Source organism: Lathyrus oleraceus, chromosome 5 (genome assembly GCF_024323335.1).
Source record: "Lathyrus oleraceus cultivar Zhongwan6 chromosome 5, CAAS_Psat_ZW6_1.0, whole genome shotgun sequence".
NCBI classification, from domain to species: domain Eukaryota; kingdom Viridiplantae; phylum Streptophyta; class Magnoliopsida; order Fabales; family Fabaceae; genus Lathyrus; species Lathyrus oleraceus.
Window position 1 is genome coordinate 17,924,176 of NC_066583.1, and position 6,581 is coordinate 17,930,756.

Genomic DNA, 6,581 nt, shown 5'->3' on the forward strand with positions numbered 1-6,581 from the left:
TCGGGGCCTCTTTTGAAAAGTAAGGGGTCATCCCAGTAATAGTGTTTTATGTCATAGAAGAATCGTTTCTTCTGCTGGTAGGATAAAGTAGGTGGAACTATTCCGGCAGCTAAATAATTGACGAGGTCAGCGTACCACGGTGTAACAGATATAGCTAAGGTGGTTTCTACCTGTTTATCAGCGTTATTTTCTTCCAAAGTAGCTATAAGCTTATCGTACGAGAAATCATCGTTAATTGATGTTCTTTCCGGTTCAAGGTTCTCAAGTCTAGAGAGGTGATCTGCTACTACGTTTTCAGTTCCTTTCTTGTCTTTGATTTCCAAATCGAACTCTTGTAGCAACAGGATCCACCTTAGGAGTCTAGGTTTAGCATCCTTTTTTGTTAAGAGGTATTTGATAGCAGCGTGGTCAGTGTAGATGATTATTTTGGCTCCGACCAAGTAAGAACGAAATTTATCTAGCGCAAACACTACTGCTAGAAGTTCTTTCTCGGTTGTGGCGTAATTCATTTGTGCTTCATCCAGAGTTCTACTTGCGTAATATATAACGTGAAGCTTTTTATCCTTTCGTTGTCCTAAAACAGCACCTACAGCGTAATCACTAGCATCACACATTATTTCGAATGGTTCGTTCCAATCTGGTGTCTGCATTATGGGTGCGGAGATCAGTGCTTGTTTAAGCGTTTGAAATGCTTCTAAACATCTATTGTCAAATATGAATTCAGCATCCTTCATCAATAGCCCGGTCAAAGGTTTAGTTATTTTAGAGAAGTCTTTAATGAATCGTCGGTAAAAATCGACATGTCCTAAGAAGCTTCGTACTTCTCTCACAGTTTTCTGAGGTTGAAGGTTTTCGATTACCTCTATTTTGGCTTTGTCTACTTCAATTCCTTTGTTCGAGATGATGTGTCCTAAAACAATTCCTTCTTGTACCATAAAGTGGCATTTTCCCAATTAAGTACTAGGTTTACTTTTACACATCGCTCTAGAACTCTTTCTAGGTTTTCAAGGCATTCTTCAAAGCTTTGTCCGCATACGGAAAAGTCATCCATAAATACTTCCATGATGTTTTCGAGAAAATCGGCGAATATTGCCATCATGCATCTTTGGAAGGTTGCAGGAGCATTACACAAGCCAAACGGCATTCGTCTATAAGCGAAGGTACCAAAAGGACATGTGAATGTTGTCTTTTCTTGGTCATCAGGATGAATTGGTATTTGAAAGAAACCTGAGTAACCGTCTAGATAACAGAAATGAGAATGTTTTGCTAATCGTTCTAACATCTGGTCAATGAATGGTAAAGGAAATGATCTTTTCGGGTTGCTTTGTTTAGTTTCCTATAGTCAATGCACATTCTCCATCCCGATTCGATTCGTTTGGTTATAGTTTCTCCTTTTTCATTTTCAATGACTGTTATACCTCCTTTCTTTGGTACTACGTGTACAGGACTAACCCATTGGCTATCAGATATAGGATATATGATACCTGCCTCTAATAACTTGGTTATTTCCTTCTTCACTACCTCACTCAGGATCGGGTTTAGTCTCCTCTGGTGTTCCCTAGAAGTTTTACAGTCTTCTTCTAGCATGATGCGGTGCATACAAATAAAAGGACTTATTCCTTTAAGATCGGTGATGTTGTATCCTAGTGCGGTTGGATATTTTCTTAAGATATGTAAGAGTTTTTCTGTTTCGAGTCTTCCTAGGTCAGCATTAACTATCACTGGTCGTTCAAGTTCTAAGTCTAGGAATTCATATCTCAGATTTTTGGGAAGTGTTTTAAGGTCTAGGGTTGGTTTCTTAAGGCATTGCGTAGGATCCGGTGTTATTGCTAAACGTTGGTTAAGTTTGTCTTCTGCAAGATAGTCAGATGATTTGTCTTTTTCTAACTCCGTTTCTTTTATGCATTCATCGATGATATCCATGAAGTAACATGTATCTTCTATTGCAGGTGCTTTCAAAAATTGGGAAAGAATGAACTCAATTTTCTCTTCTCCTACTTCGAAAGTGAGTCATCCTCGTTTTACGTCTATGATTGCACCGATAGTTGCTAAGAACGGTCTTCCCAGTATAATGGGTGTAACTTCATCTTCTCTAATATCCATAATTATAAAATCGGTTGGAATGTAGAATTGACCTATGCGCACTGGAACGTTTTCAAGAATTCCTACAGGATATTTAACGGAACGATCTGCTAGTTGCACAGACATTTTAGTTGGTCTTAATTCTCCCATTTCAAGTCTCTTGCATATGGATAAAGGCATAACACTAATACCGGCTCCTAAATCGCATAAGGCTTTGTCAATGACAAATTTTCCTATGTGACAGGGTATAGAGAAACTACCTGGGTCTTTAAGTTTATGAGGCATATTCTGGATTATAGCGCTACATTCAGCGGTGAGTGTAACGGTTTCGCTATCTTCAAGTTTCCTTTTATTAGAAAGAATTTCTTTTAAAAACTTGGCATATGAGGGCATCTGCGTAATAGCTTCTGTAAACGGAATTGTGACGTTTAATTGTTTTAGTAGGTCAACAAATTTTTTAAATTGGCCCGCATCTTTGGTTTTAATAAGCCTTTGAGGGTAAGGGATAGGTGGTTTATAAGGTGGTGGAGGTACATAAGGTTCCTTCTTTTCTACGGTTTCCTTATTATTCTCTTCCTTTTCCTTAGGTTCACTTTCCTTAGTTGACTTTTCAGAGTTTTGGTTTTCTATCCTTGGGTCAGACGGTCCTTCCACTTCCGTTCCACTTCTCAGTATAATTGCATGAGCGTGGCTTCTCGGGTTAGATTGGGGTTGGCCAGGAAATGTACCAGTTGGGGCAGCAGTAGGTGCTTGTTGTTGGGCTACTTGTGATATTTGTGTTTCCAGCATTTTGTTATGGGTAGCCAGGGCATCTACTTTACTTGCTAGTTGTTTAATTTGTTCGCCAGTGTGTACATTCTGGTTTAAGAAATCTTTATTGGTTTGCTGTTGAGAGGCTATAAAGTTTTCCATCATGATTTCCAAGTTGGACCTAGGGGCGTTATTGTTAGGTGTAGATGGGATCGGCTTTTGATATCCCGGAGGTATAGCTGGGGCTTGATTTGGAGATTGTCCAGGTGCATATAAAGCATTATTACTCTTATATGAAAAATTGGGATGATTCTTCCAATTTGAGTTATAGGTATGCGAGTAGGGGCTTCCTTGAGCATAGTTTACTTGCTCCGCTTGGATTCCTGTTAGGAGTTGACAATCTGCAGGAGTGTGACCTTGGATTCCACAGACTTCGCAATTCTGAGTTATGGCAACCACGGTGGCTGGAGGTGATACATTTAAACTTTCAATTTTCTGGACCAGAGCATCCACTTTTGCATTAACATGATCAAGGTTACTTATCTCGTACATGCCAGTTTTCGTTTGAGGTTTTTCCACCATTGTTCGTTCGCTTCCCCACTGATAGTGGTTTTGAGCCATGCTTTCGATAAGTTGGTAAGCGTCAGCATATGGTTTGTTCATTAGTGCACCACCTGCGGTGGCATCTATTGTTAACCTCGTGTTGTACAAGAGACCATTATAGAAGGTATGAATTACTAACCAGTCTTCTAAACCATGGTGTGGATAAAGTCTCATCATGTCTTTGTATCTTTCCCATGCTTCAAAGAGAGACTCGTTAACTTTCTGTTTAAATCCGTTTATCTGGGCTCTTAACATAGCTGTTTTGCTTGGCGGAAAATATCGGGCAAGAAAAACTTTCTTCAACTCGTTCCATGTGGTGACTGAGTTGGAAGGAAGAGATTGAAGCCATCTTCTAGTGCTATCTCTTAACGAGAAAGGAAAAAGACGAAGTCGAATAACCTCTGAAGTGACACCATTAGCTTTAACAGTATCAACGTATTGGACAAATACGGATAAATGAAGGTTTGGATCCTCGGTAGGATTTCCAGAGAATTGGTTCTGTTGCACTGCCTGCAACAGTGAAGGTTTAAGTTCAAAGTTGTTTGCTTCGATTGCGGGTGGAGCAATACTCGAATGCGGCTCATCTTGCGATGGAGCGGCGTAATCTCGAAGAGCACGAGCTGGTTCTGCCATCTCGGGTATCGAAGGAAAAATATTTTTGAAATCAGGAAGTTCGACAGGAGGGAGATTGTTTGCAGCACGATATTCCCGAATTCGTCGTAAGACTCGGAGATTGTTGAAAGACAGTTTTTAGGTGTCGGGTTTTTGTTATCGTATCCACAGAGATTGTAAGATATCACTGCCGTTCAATGGTTGAATTAATCTTAACTTAAAGTAACACTAGGGTTTTGAGTTTTAATCAAGTTATATTGCATACAAAGTAATAAATTGCGGTAAAAGTTACGTTTTGATTAATATGAGAAATATTGTCAAAGTTAGGTTTCAATGATTACATTTGCTTTGCATGTTTTTGCACGGTCAACAATATTGTAAACTCCTTTAGATGATAAATTATTTCACAAGGTCCTCTCAATGCGTTTCTCTCGAACACCCATTGTGAGTTTTGTCATTTTGATCCATTGTTTCTCTCGAACACAATCTATCAAAAAGACAACGTTTTGGTTCAACCTTATGGTGAACAAAATCATTCGTTACTATCTCTAGCTAACAAACAAGTTTGGATGAAAACCTAGGTCAAGAATCGGTAAACATCTCTCGATCAAATACCAACACAAAGAGTTTTAAATAGAAACAAAGTTTTCATCATATATTTACCGTTAAAGAGTTTACATATGAGGATCCTTACATTTACACACAAAGCTTGGAAATCACCTACATCTAACCTTGACAAATGGAGACTTAGCTACTCATTTCATGGTAGCTTGGTCGGCAAGTAAGAAAAGAGGGTTGATCAACATCCAAGTCGAATGATCGAAGTTGGATGGGAATCCACCGTCTTTTTGTGGAAGATGGTTGCTAGATGAAGAGAAATGAAATTAGGGCATAAAATCCCCCACAAAGCAATGCTGTAAAATATCTAAGAGAAAGTACAAAAAATGGAAAAGTTGGTAAAAAGTGGTATCAAGTGGTATGGGCACAAAAGGTGGCACCTGCTACTTATAGACAAGTGCAGAACTGTCACGTTCGCTAGGCGAGCAGAATGGCTCGCCTAGCGAAGGCCAAAAATGGGCACAAAATGCCCCTGCGCCCAGAGAAAACTGGGCCTGTGGAACTGTCATGTTCGCCTAGCGAACAGACCTTCGCCTAGCGAAGAACTCGCTTCAACCTTCGCCCCAGCGAGGTTGAGAGGTTTTGCTACTGGAATGCTCGCTGGGGACTCGCTAGAGCCTCGCCTAGCGAGCTAGTGCTGGCTGCTCATTTCACCAAAACAGACTGAATTCGCTGCCACTTCGCCTTCAGTTCGCCTAGCGAATTAATTAACCAATTTACTGGAGCCTTTCGCCAGGAGCTCGCCTAGCGAAGGTTTTGCTTCGCCACATCCTCGCCTAGCGAGCTGGCAGATAGAATGCTTGTTTGCTTTGGTTCCTTTGCCAATTTTGTTGTGTCTTCATTATCAATTAATTCATGCCTTTCCTGCACAATAACACACACATCAAAGGCACCAAGCTTGTTTATCAATGTAATGCATTCCATGTAAAATGAATGTGGTTTTGACAATTTGAGCAAGGCAAAAGAGTGAAAGATGCCCACATATGATAGCTCAAATAAGCACTTTTGGGCATCTAACAACTCTCCCCAACTAGATTCTTGCTTGTCCTCAAGCAAAGTATGCCTCTTGAAAGACAAGAGGATTTGCATAAAGAAACAGTTTCTCCGAAGTTGGATAAACGGCTCAAACACAAGCGAAATTCGCATATACAAGTTCCCAACGGTTCGAATAAAATAATACCTAGGAACTAAAACTTAAGTAGCAATGCAAAATATTTATCTATCTGCAACAATACTATTCTGAATGAATCACCCTATCTCTCCTCTTCGAATAAGGATTGAAGATTTAACGCGTTTGCAACCGCGGGAATAATCTCACTCTCTAACAAATAATGAAGAAATCAAACAGATTCATACAATGTCTAATAATTATAAGTTGTACTGTGGAAACAAAAAGATCACTAAGGGCTTTTCGGTTGAAGCTTGGTCGGGTTAACAAACAAGGGTCACTTCTAAGGCCATTGAAACGAAAGTGCCGATGCAAAAGAGACATTCACAGTAATATTCACACTACTCGACTTTGTTTCCTTTGTTTCTTATTTGTAACCTTCACAACACATATTCCACAGCTCAATTCTTATTTCTCACTACAATTTTTTTTTCTTCCAAGCAAGCATTCATTTTTTTTTTTTTTTTTTTTTTTTTTTTTCATTCTTTCTATTTTTGTTCTTTTCTTTCACATCAAATATACAAAACAGATGTTCATTTTCTACATTTTCTATACATATATTTTTCTATGCTTGCTCGGTTTTTCTTTTCATTTTCAAAAGCTGTGGTACTTACCAATTCTTTTTCGTTCTCCCCAACTTATTTCTTCCACACCCTAAGTGAATGCTCTTAACTTTTTACGGCAAAAGAACAATAATCAAGATTTTTCGGGTTGTAAAAAAAACATTTTTGAGATCTCGCTTTATTTC

At 39.2% G+C, this 6,581-nt stretch overlaps 1 pseudogene; it reads left to right on the forward strand.

The window, feature by feature from the left end:
- Positions 1-3,583: 3,583 nt before the first annotated feature.
- On the forward strand, positions 3,584-3,683 carry LOC127088899 (uncharacterized; annotated as a pseudogene).
- The last annotated feature ends 2,898 nt before the right edge of the window (positions 3,684-6,581 follow it).